General features: G+C 46.6%; 1 protein-coding gene across 2 annotated transcripts in view; it reads left to right on the top strand.

The window, feature by feature from the left end:
* The first annotated feature begins 479 nt into the window (after positions 1-479).
* The window catches only part of TRAF3IP2 (TRAF3 interacting protein 2), a 44,755-nt gene continuing 32,814 nt past the window's right edge, over positions 480-12,420 (top strand). The window contains exons 1-2 of one of the 2 annotated variants that reach the window (XM_030316175.1): positions 480-1,161; positions 4,941-5,069. The gene's annotated coding sequence lies outside the window, so the exon portion shown is untranslated. The remainder of the gene's footprint in view (positions 1,162-4,940; positions 5,070-12,420) is intronic. The other variant, XM_030316174.1, reaches the window with a different exon arrangement.

Below are 12,420 nucleotides of genomic sequence, written 5' to 3'. Positions count from 1 at the left end.
ATATAGTCACTTTTGCACGTTAGAATGTAGAAATATATACACACATATTTATTATTTTTCACAGCTGCATAGTATTCCATCACAAGGATATACCAAAATATATGCAACCTGTTATACGTTATTTTAAAAACAAGCCGTGTTTCCTTTGCTTGCAGTGTAGAGCAACCCACTTCGTGTGACCTACTTGAGCAGAACCTGGCAGTGTGGATGGGGCTGCTCTGGGACCTGTCCCCTGCACAAGGGTGGAGAGATGGCTGGCAGTGTGTGCTGACCCTTGGGACTCTTCAACGGGCAGGCAAGGCCAGCACCAGGAGCACAGTGTGCCTGCCCAGGCATCTGGCTGTGGTGCCCAGTCGGCCAGTGGCGGAACTGAGTTCACACCCACATCCCTCCGACTCCAGAGCTCTAGCGGCCACAGCTCCCATCATGTGCTTCCTTTGACAATAAATTCTCCAGTCTATGGATTAAACAAGGAGAAGGAAGGAGAGGAAATAAACTTGAGGTCATGAAAAACGCAGCCAAAGGAGGACAGTGCATGCATACTTGTGCTTGTGTGCATGCACGTGTGTGCACGCACGCAGGCTCACATGGGGATGGGCAGTGAGTCCTGCCCCCACATGAGCAAGGGCAGCAAATGCTGACGTTTAAACAGAGATAGTAAGAAGCTCTTGACTCACACTCCACCCCGCTATCTGCCCCTAATCTCCTCTTTTGGAGCAGCTAATGAATAACCAATCTTAACACCCAAATCCAATCCCTCTCCAGACACCTTGTCTAGGGCCGGGGCGCGGCAGTAGCACCGAGGTCCAGGGCAGTGCGGGCATTCCTCCGCAGTTACTTAGCTGGGTGGTGGAAACAAAAATGCACCCCAATTGGTCAGTCAGTGGCCTTTTTTAGTGAATGAAGGAGGTTTCTGTTTTAAGAAATAAAGTGACTTCTCAGCTGTTGATTCACTGCCCACAGGGAGATTTTCTCGGCAGAGGCTTCCTAGCCTCCGTAGAAATTTGCATACAACTTCCACTTCCTGCTTCAGAGCTTGTTCGACCGCTTACCTGGGCCTGGAGAGGGAGGAGGGAGGCGGGAGCGACCCAAGGTGGAGTGTGAGAAGGAGAGAGCACGACCACCCCGTCAGCCGGTCTGTCTGTCCGTGGTGGTGCTAAGGTAAGTCGTTCAGAGCTGTCGCCTGCCTGGCCTTACTTTTTAGCTGCTGACCCATTTTCCAAAAGCAGTTTTCGCCTTCGCTGAAATGTTCTGCCTTACTTTCCCCCCACCTTCCACTCCCCACCTTTTTAACCTGTTCGTGTAGAGACCGGCTGGGGCTGAGAAAATGACACCTAAGTATCTGGCTGCCAGAAAGTGCTGGTGGTTTAGTATTTCAGACAGGCGAGAGGAGATTAACTCTTGAGGGGTGGAAAGCGCACACACGGGTGTTTTCTCGGAGCTGTCTGGGAACCATTTGTTTGAGTACTTCGTGTCCCACAAGTTTCGGTTAAGAATCCAGCCTCACTTCTCCAAGGAGGGAGCCAGGGATGGCAAAAATTAAGTCATTGGCTTCCAGCCCCGGGACACGTCAGTGGCAAAGATGGAAGGAAAACTCCCAGTTTTCTCGATCCTTGTTTCATGCAGGGAAAAGATCAACCCCATATTCGTGGGCCAGGAAGTTCAGCTCAGCCCTGCGCTGGCTCCCGGCTGCCTTCCCAGCGCTCTCCCACAGCCCCCCGCCCCTCCCAGGCAACCCAGACGTTTGCTGGCACAGAAAACAAGGAGAGAAATGCTATTACTCGATCTTAGAAGCTCATCAAGTTTCATGTGACTTTCAAGTTCAAGATGGTCTCTTAGAATAGGGCAATTTTAATGCGGGGCGGGGGGAGAGACCGAATAAATAATAAAAAAGGACAAAAAACTCCGTTTCAAGTCCTCACTCCATTCCTTGCTGGCTTTGTGGCTTAAGCAATCACTTTGGTTTCCCTAGGACTGGATTTCTTCATCAATAAAATGTGTGTGGGGGGTGAACTAACATGATTTTGTCTAAATTCCCTTCTCACAAAATAAAGCTAGGAAAATGGGAGTCCCCAGAGGGCTAGCCGTAATGGGTGATCTTGGAAGACTTACTTTGTTTACTGACTATTCAAACATGTGAATTTTACCTCCTGCTACTAGATGGTTAGTTCCTTGAGGAAAAGGACTTTGTTTCTTAATCCTTTTCTACCCTTTAGCACAAGTATACTGTCAAACACCTCATAGGTGCTCAAGCTTTTATCACATAAGCTGCTTTGACTTCTGTTTCACTCACCTGTTCTCAAAGCACAAGGTAAAAGCCTCAGTCAGGGCCAAAGGCTGGGGGAAGCTGGGCAGCCACGTGGCTCTGCGGGAGGCTGCTGGGAATTTAGGCGTTTTTATTGGCTCTAGTTACATAAAACGGGGTTTCTTAAATTAGTTCATGTCCCATTTGGGTTGCTCAGGAAGAACTGTCCTATGCACTTGCCCACAGATTCATGGCAGGCCAGAGAACTGGCAGGCCAGCCTGGCTCCAGAAGGTTGCATTACTGACTTAGCTGGAGCTGAAAACCACTCCTGGGCTAGACCAATCGCTGCATGTGGGGCCTTTAATGGGAGGTGAAAGGAAGCTATGAAGTACATCCTAATAGCATGTAAGGGTGATGGCTATGATTGGACACATTAGCTGGCAGACACAGGATCCTTAACCTTTTCCAAGCCACTACTTTATTATTGTTGTTGTTGTTGTTGTTATTATTATTTCTTTGGGCAATTATTTTTTGTCACTACCGTTCCAACAGGCCCTGGCTGATGGGGATGGGCTGACTCAGTGCTTTCAGTATTGCTAAACTGTTTCTGTGGAAAGGCCCTGGTGTAGTCATTGTCACGTTCTTAGATGGCCCTCTCTATGCCCCCCGGGATGAGAGGGCAGGAATTTCGAGATGTTTCACCTGTGATGAATTACTGATTCTAATTTCGAAGGGTGAAGCACCATTATCTGAAATGAGGCTAACTGCTCTCAGCCGCCAGCCCTGCTTTTACCCAGAAAGACCACCCGTAGCCATTCTTAATCTGGTGTTACAGCTCCAAGTCATTTTAAAAAAATTTTTTTTAACGTTTATTTTTGAGACAGAGAGAGACAGAGCATGAACAGGGGAGGGGCAGAGAGAGAGGGAGACACAGAATCGGAAGCAGGCTCCAGGCTCTGAGCCATCAGCCCAGAGCCCGATGCAGGGCTCGAACTTGCAGACCGCGAGATCGTGACCCGAGCTGAAGTCGGACGCTTAACCGACTAAGCCACCCAGGCGCCCCTCCAAGTCATTTTTTGATGACAGTCATGAAACAGTGTGGTGCCTCTGCTCACTGTGTGTGGTGGGCTGACTAGGGAGTGCAGTCAGGGCAGTGAACCAGCATGGATGAACCATCATCCTAACTCAGGGATACTGACTCTTGGAGGGTGCAAAGACAAAGTGTTGAAGCTTCTTTCTCTCAGGGTTAAGGAGTTAGTGACTTTCAAACGCTCTGAAAATACAAGGTAGTTCGATTTGCAGGCATTCTTTAACAGGCATTCAGAAAGATAGATTATGTGGGTAGTTTGTCTAAATGAAATCTGTTCTACCCTGCACAGAATCGAAATCTCAGAAATACCCTGAATCCAACCATTTTTCTGCAGCAGGAAGTTTTAGATTAGCCCATAACAATATGTAACAATTGCAGGCAACTGTTTGGGGGCGGGGGCAAGGGCACAGATGAGGCACATTAAACTTTATATTCCTTTCAGATCCAATGAAATGACCCCTGATGTTTGACCACATTTCCTTATCAAAACAATCCTGCCGGCCTTTCGTGAGAAAGCATCTGAGGATTGGAATCAAGAAGCTCTCCCCTTGGGCCTCTCCCGTTTCTTCTAAGTGCGTTGTCACCAAGATATTTTTAGTTCATGAAACCCCAGCTGTCCCTTCTCCCCCCGACATTCTTTGCGTCTCTTCACCAGCAGGCCTCTACTAGCCCACATGTACTTCGATGCCTGGCCGCTCGTGTCGCTCTGTGCGTGAGTGCGTGCATGCATCTAGACCTTCCCGGAGGCTGCAAGTTGTACCCTGGCCGAGGAGGTGGGGGGGCCTTTCATGTACCGGCTGAACCGGAGAGTTGTGCCAGTTTGGGTTGGCTCCCTGACCAGGCAGCCGAGGTGGAGCGATTTGGGAGTGATGGAACTGACTGCCGCCCCCAGCCTGCGTGTCCCCATTCCTTCCACCCTGAACACCGAGGCTGGCTGGGATCTTGGCAGGTCCCTCAGCGATGAGGAAAACTTGGCTCTTTTCTGCCTCATTGTTTTCCTGCCCTGGGGTCCCAGTGTTTTTCCTTCTTCCCCTCTCAGGGTCATTAGGTCTCCCTGCCATCTCCGATCTGCCTTCCTCCTCGGTGCTGTCGTCCAGGCTCTTCCTGGCTCACCAGCTTACCTACAACACTCTTGCCTTTCACTGTATTCATTCTTTCTCTTCCCTTCCAACTGCCCTTTCTCGTATTCAGTAATACATAAAAATCACAAATAAGTCTCTCTCCTACACTAATAAAAGGCAAATTGTTTTAAATGTCCTTCAAGTTTTCCCCTCTTTCCTTGTGTCTCTCCTCTTCCATTCTCCTTTCTTTTAAAATTTTTTTTTAACGTTTTTATTTATTTTTGAGACAGAGAGAGACAGAGCATGAAGGGGGGAGGGGCAGAGAGAGAAGGAGACACAGAATCGGAAGCAGGCTCCAGGCCCTGAGCCATCAGCCCAGAGCCCGACGCGGGGCTCGAACTCCCGGACCGTGAGATCGTGACCTGAGCTGAAGTCGGACGCTTAACCGACTGCGCCACCCAGGCGCCCCTCTCCTTTCTTATGTTCTATCCCTTCATCTTCCTCTCCTGATTTTTCCTTTCTGCCCCTTCGTCTTCACTCTAGGGCTTGGACTGAAATTAAGAATCACAGACATGTGCTGAGAGAAACCTTATCCGGAGCAGAACAAACAAAAACCTGGGCCGGTTTGAGGTTGCTCTCCAAATGTTTATCACCAACTAACAATATAGCCAGGTCAGTCCATTCCCACTAGTCCATGGTCTCCTTGCTCAGTGGCTCAGAACAGTTCCAGAGTGAACTTCAAATCAGGTCAGGTCATGCCGTGCTGCCTTGAGCATGATGTGAGTTGTACCGTGCAGGGGATGAACAAGGGCCAGTAAATGTTCCCTTGTCTCCAGGGCTCACCACTGCTTCCAATCCTCTGGCACACCAAATGGAAGAACTTCTCTGTCTGGGAAATTCTGCAAGTAAACTTGGAAGTATTTATTCACTGGAATTTGAACTGGAGCCAAACAGTTCACTCAAAACCAGCCTCCACTGAGCAAACTGACATTGTGAAAGTTTGCATGCACTTGGGCAGTAAACAAAGAGCATTAATGAGTTGAAAGATTTTTTTTTTAATAACATGGCTTTTAGACTTTTAATTTATAAAAAAAAAAAAATTACTCTCTGCAGAATGAAGTAAGACCTTGAGAATCTGTAATTGAAAGTATCGGATCCAAATTGGATCTGAGGATCTTTCTAGCTGTAAATGTATATATTTATTACGTCCACCTGAAATATTCATGGTGTGTGCCTCTAGGACTCTTCAAGACTATTGTTGACCCAAAGAATTCTTTAAAAAAAAAAAAAAATCCACGTGGTTGGTGAACAGCAAGCCTTGATTATTTAGGAGCTGGTAATGTGGTTTATTAATTACTCAGGCTGCTCACTCCTGCCCTTCCTCTGTTTCTCGCTATTTGTCTTCTTCCAGGGACATAACACCTTCATTAAATCCCATCCGTCCTTGCCTCAGAGGCGTCCCCTGGAAGATATCCCCTCTCTAGATGCATCACCATTTATCATCACCCTTTGTTTGTGCTCTGTCAACCAGTTTTCAATTTATTTTGAATTCAGTTTATGATTAAAATTTAATGAGATCCAATCAAGTGCTTTTCTCAAATCAAGATGCCTCTGCAGTCCTCATCCATGTCCTCTATTGTACTGGAATGAAGGAAAGCCACCACAGGTTTCCCGCCCGGTAATCCTTTATAAAACACAGGTGGCCCGTATCCACACCTCCTTAGCTTCAAGGTGAAGAGTCTGAAACATATTCATTCCAGAAGCTTCCAGGGGTTACTCAGCTGCTCCAATCCCCTCCCCTGCCCTTCAAAGTCAGGGTTCTTAACCAAGAAACAGATTGTTAAGTGCACGGGTTCTGGTGCTGAGCTGCTTGGATTTGAATCCTGTCTGTGCTGCTTACTGGACATGTGACCTTGGGAAAGTCACTTAACCTCCCTTTGTCTCGGTTTCCCCATCTGTAAAATGAGGTTGACAATCATACCTACCAAATAAGGTAGCTATGAGGATGAAATAAGTTAATACATGTAAAGCACTTGGAACAATATTTGACACATAGTAAACATTCAACAAATATTAGCAGTTACTACTAATAAAGGGGAAGGTTTCTTTGTATTTTATCAGTGTAATCTGTATCAGCCATTGGTAAACTATAACCCTCAGGCCAAATGTGGCCCATAGTCTGTTTTTGCTACAGCATACTGCTAAAAATGGCTTTTGTATTTTTAAAGTGTTGCTTAAAAACAAATTTTTTAAATAAGCAAGAGTATGAGACAGAGACCATCTGTGGTCCATAAAGCGTGAACTCTTTACTCTCTGGACTTTTACGGAAAAAGTTTGCTCCTGATCTATGTGGTTTAATGGAAAGATCTCGGAGATCTATAGGCTAGATTCAGCTGTGACTTTGGAAGAGCTACTTAATGTATCTCTAACCCTCTGTGAAATAGGAATGGGAAAGTTATAGGACATACCCTGTCTGGCCCAGCTCTTTTTAAGACAAGAGGCCATGCGTATCGAATGTGCCATAAATATATATATTGGTTAAGAAGATATGGTCTTGGGGCGCCTGGGTGGCGCAGTCGGTTAAGCGTCCGACTTCAGCCAGGTCACCATCTCGCGGTCCGTGAGTTCGAGCCCCGCGTCGGGCTCTGGGCTGATGGCTCAGAGCCTGGAGCCTGTTTCCCATGCTGTGTCTCCCTCTCTCTCTGCCCCTCCCCCGTTCATGCTCTGTCTCTCTCTGTCCCAAAAATAAATAAACGTTGAAAAAAAAAAAAAAAAAAAAAAAAAAAAAAAAAAAAAGATATGGTCTTCATTCATTAGGCTCATATAATAACGCTAGCATTTGGGTATAAAACCAGTGAACATAGTCTAGAAGAAAGTTCTAAAGCCAAATCAGTTGTAACAATAATAAAACAGGTTTTGTTTTTTGAGAGCTTGATATAGGCCGGGTTCTGCAGTCAGCATTTTATTTCCATCTTCTTTTATCCTCACAACATCCCTGTAAGACAAATGGTCTTTCCCCCATTTTACATATTAGAAAAATGAGGCCCGGGGAAGTAAAGTAATTTTCTCAAGGTCTCACTTCTAATCATGCAGCTGGCAAAGAAAGAATTAAAACGTGGGGAGTTTGAATGTAGAGCCTGTGCATTTAAATACTACATCCTAGAAATATGTGTTGGTTCAGAGTAAGTCCATCTGGAAAGCAGAAGCCACAGTTCACTGCGAACGTGGACATGAAGTCTCTTCACGTGTGCCCTGAGAGAACTTGTTTTGCACTCAGGCCAGGGCGGTATGTAATGGACATGCAGAAAGGAAGGTTGGGATGAGGGAAGGAAAAGAAGCTTTTTTATGAACTGTGAGATCAGAAAAATCGTGTTTTGAAGACTTAATAGGCTCTGTTTCAAGAAACTAAGAATTTAAGGCAGGATGTGCTGGAGAAGAAAAAAGTTGCCGGGAACAGATACCAGCAAAGAGTTGGAGGCAGCTCCAGGGGATTGACTAAGAGCTGTGTGCAGGAAAAGGGAGGAGGGGGTGGGAAATTCTGTGAATGGGACACCAGGGAGCATTGTCACATGGGATGTTGGAACCGCTGCCATCTGGATAAGAGCTTATCTGCAAAATCAGGCTACTCAAGGTAGAGTGGATATGCTAAGAGAAAGGTTTCAGGCCAGAGGAGGCAGAAAGGAAGCCAAAGACGAGACTTGGACAGAGAAAAACCGCCGGGTTTGAAGAAAGTTGCGGTCAGAATCAAGGGCTAGAACCACAGCTCACTGTCCAAAGGGCAATGAGATTCAAGAGAAGGGAAGTTAGCGTCTTTTGGGTCAACTCAGTGAATCAGAACCAGACTCCCGTGCATGACTGCTTCAGCCTAGCTGTGTGTACTCCAGACTAGCCCTCTGTTCCTGGCTGGTGCCCACCCATTCCTGCCCCCGGGGGGGCAAATGTTTTCACCCTCAGTGGAATGGTCTTTTGTCTTTTCAGACACATGCCTCCCCTTCCTTCACGGTTGGTTCTTAATCTTTGTGAACAGCAGGACCACTCTGAAGCTTTTCCTTTTCTCCTATCTTTTAAGTAGATATATAAGGTATAAAATGCTCCGGAAAGCAAGCGTCCCTCCTGTTCCCATTCCCCAGCCATCCAGTTCCCTTTCCAGAGGCGACCGTTGTTCCAAATTTCTGACGAGATGGCATGTGCATACACAACCTCAGATCGTACAAAGGGTAGCATGCTCTGCACACTGTTCTCCTCTTTACTTTTCCTAACTTCACAAATAAACCTTGGACATCGTTCCACATCAGTCCCCAGAGCACTTCCTTTGTCTTTTTAAAAAAGACACAGAGCAGTCGTTGTTTGGCCGGACCACAGTTTTTAAAAATTAGAACCTTTCCAGGGCGCCTGGGTGGCTCAGTCGGTTAGGCGGCAGACTTCGGCTCAGGTCATGATCTCGCGGTCCGTGAGTTTGAGCCCCGCGTCGGGCTCTGTGCTGACAGCTCAGAGCCTGGAGCCTGTTTCAGATTCTGTGTCTTCCTCTCTGTCTGACCCTCCCCCATTCATGCTCTGTCTCTCTCTGTCTCAAAAATAAATAGACGTTAAAAAAAATTTAAAAAAAAATTAGAACCTTTCTGCACATGTGGGTTGTTTCTAGTCTTTGCTATTACAAACAAGGCTGCATCGCCTATCTTCAGAGCCTCTTCATTTCCCAGGGTACACCCTTATCCCTGTGGAGGAAATTCTTAGAAGTGAAATTACTAGGTCAAAGGGCATAAACGTTTAAAATTCTGATAGTTCCTGCCAAATGTCACAGATCACAGAGTACAAGAGAAGTACAGTACAAGAGAATCTGAGTACCTGTGGGACTTAAAGATACACGGGAGCCCTGACCTCACCTCAGAATCTCTAGGTGTGGGGCTTGAGCACCTGTGTTCTGAGCCTCAAAAAGAGATTCTGAGCCAGAAGACTCCCTTGAGTTGAGTTCTCTCACCCTCTAGCCTCTCCCTTTCCCCAGGAATTTGCCCCGAGGCCAGGTAGACTTGACAATTATCCTCCTGGCTGACCAGCTGACCGGTCCCAGCTTCCCCCAGGCTTGCTGAGTGGGACAGGATGTCCACGAGCATCTGTCCGGGGCATTGCCACTCAGGCTTGCAGGGTCCTGGCTGGCAGCTCTTCTGTCCCTCTGGGGAGTCAGAGCCTTCTCCTCTAGAACAGTGGTAGGACACAGAGGTTTTTCCATTTCACTCCAAGTGCCACCCCCTGTTGGGGACTGGAGCACAGGCCATGTAACCATGTGGATATCATGTGACAAGCCCTGGAATAAAACAGGGAAAAATGGAAATATTAGCCGTGGGAGATATTGAATGAGTATTTTTAATGTGTAGCATTTTTACAATATTGACATTAAAGACCAAAAACGAAACGGCCATTTCCCACTAATCTGCCCATGACCCTCTGGTGCGGCATTTGCGTGTAGTTGTTCTCAGTGACACCATTTGTGTATCAGGGTTTGTTTTGCCAGTTCTGGCAGGGATCTAGGGCTGGGAGGGACCCACGTGGTAGCTGGGAGGCATGCCCACCCTCCACTGTTCCGGGCAAAGCCTGATGATGCATGAACAGACCAGCTCCCTATCTGGAACAGAATACCAGATGTTCCCTTTAGATGGTAGAAACACCTGTATTCTGCAAGCAAGGTTCACGGTCAACCCTGCTCACCGATGGGACCTCGTAGGCATGGCCCAGACTCACCTTGGGGCCTGACACTTAGTGAGCCCTTAATAAATATTTGAGAAGAAGCAAGGATGTAAGGGGGAAGGGTCCCCAAGTGGAGTAACTTTAAGAACTGTGAGTACTTGGTCCACCCAATATTCCTTGCTACCCACCGTGGTGCCTGATATTCTCACTGTCAGTGATCCTTCCAGCCACACAGATCTGTACTCTTTCCAAAAACAGGCATCCATCACTTATTCAGTCCACAAATATTTGTGTGCCAGGTACAGCTCTAGATGGTGAGAAGATAGCCATGAGCCCAACAGTCAAAAATCACATCCTCATGAAGTTTAAATTCTGGGGGAGGAGAGAAACAATAAACAATTAAGGAATGTATTAGATATTTGCAGTTATAACACACATTTTGTAGTATGTAAGATGTGATGATAACTACTGGAAAGGATGGTGAAGCAGGGAAGAGAGACAGGGAGTGAGAAGGGCAAGTAAACACTTGAGAAGGAGACCTGAAGGAGAAAGGAAGCAAGCCCTGCAGACATGTAGACAAAGAGTGTTCAGAGAAGACAGAACAGCAAGTGCAAAGGCCCTGAGATAGGGCTTTTGATTTCCTCTATTAGTTTTCTCTCTTGTTCTGGATCACAGGCAACATGAGGGCAGGAATAATGCTTTTTAAGGCTTTAGAAATACTTTTGATTACCATTCACTGTATACCCTTTTGTACTCTTGAACTTTGTATCACTTGCAAGTATTACTTGTTATTAAAAAAAGGGTTTCATTCAGCCCATGCCTCAGAAGGAGGTTATAGAGCACAGAGTTGGACACATAGTAGGTTCAGTAATTATTTGCTCTTTGAATATTTGATAGTGACACGTTTAAAACACCAAGGGTTGTTTTGCCTTTTATGGTTTACTAATCCCATAGCTTTCCCCAGAGGCCATTTATTGCCGGCTGATCCTTACTACCATCCAAGGGGTAGTTTTAGTTTAATTTCAGAACAGTTTTAATTGTAGAATTCCCACCATAAGATAGACCTCAGATTTCCAGTTATGTGAGATGGCCACGCTTGTCACTTTTTTTTATTAGCTTCTTTCAAGCCCCTGGAAGGTTTGGAATTTGCAATTTTTAGGAAAATACTTGTAAGGTAATCACATTTTTTTTTTTTTAATTTATTGTTTGGAGGAGTTGGGGAGGGACAGAGGGAAAGGTGAAGGCGGGAGAGAATCTCAAGCAGGCTCTATGCCCAGCGTGGAGCCAACACAGGGCTCGATCCCCCAACCCTGGAATCGTGACCTGAGCTGAAATCAAGAATAGGATGCTTAACTGACTGAGCCATCTAGCCACACCCCCACCCCCAATAAAGTATTAAGGTATTCACATTTAAAAACCCAGGGAGGGGGCGCCTGGGTGGCTCAGTCGGTTGAGCGTACGACTTCAGCTCAGGTCACGATCTCACGGTCCGTGAGTTCGAGCCCCGCGTTGGGCTCTGGGCTGATGGCCCAGAGCCTGGAGCCTGGTTCTGATTCTGTGTCTCCCTCTCTCTCTCCTCCTCCCCTGTTCATGCTCTGTCTCTCTCTGTCTCAAAAATAAAATAAAAAAACGTTAAAAAAAATTAAAAAAAAAAAAAAAAAAAAAAAAAAAAACCCAGGGAGAGGGGTGCCTGGGTGGCTCAGTCAGTTAAGTGTCTGACTTGGGCTCAGGTGATGATCTCACAGTTCATGAGTTCAAACCCCGCATCGGGCTCTGTGCTGACAGCTCCGAGTCTGGAGCCTGCTTCAGATTCTGTGTTTCTCTCTCTGCCCCTCCCCCACTCATGATCTGTCTCTCTCTGTTTCTCTGTCTCTCACTCAAAAAATAAATAAACGTTAAAAAATTTTTTTTTCTAAACCCAGGGAGAATGTAAACTGTGGCACCTGAATCACGTAACAAGAAATCGTTGACAGAGTGCAGGCCTTTTGCTAGCTCCCTCACTCGGGGCACCTCCTTGCCCTTCCACTCAGCTGTGGGCCCACAGACGCTTGCAGGAGGTTACACAACACTCAGCCACCCCCTCAGAAAATGCCTTTGTTTCCTGACCAGCCGAAGAGCATGTTGTGTGGCATATCCAATTTCACAGCTGTAGAAAAAGTGTAAGACAGAGAGGAAAACAATGGTGAGCACTCAAAAATAATAAATAGCTGAGATATTTGTGTTTGGGGTAGGTTCCTGTTCGTTTTTACAAGGTCTAATCGAGGTAGGTGATGAGGTCTCTTTTCTGCAGAGTCCAGAGGCCAGGGGCACGCACCGCCCAGCCGGCTGCCAAGAAGGCGGG

The sequence above is a fragment of the Lynx canadensis genome, chromosome B2 (assembly GCF_007474595.2).
Source record: "Lynx canadensis isolate LIC74 chromosome B2, mLynCan4.pri.v2, whole genome shotgun sequence".
NCBI classification, from domain to species: domain Eukaryota; kingdom Metazoa; phylum Chordata; class Mammalia; order Carnivora; family Felidae; genus Lynx; species Lynx canadensis.
The sequence above is the reverse complement of the archived record's forward strand: the minus strand, read 5'-3'. Positions and strand labels throughout refer to the sequence as shown.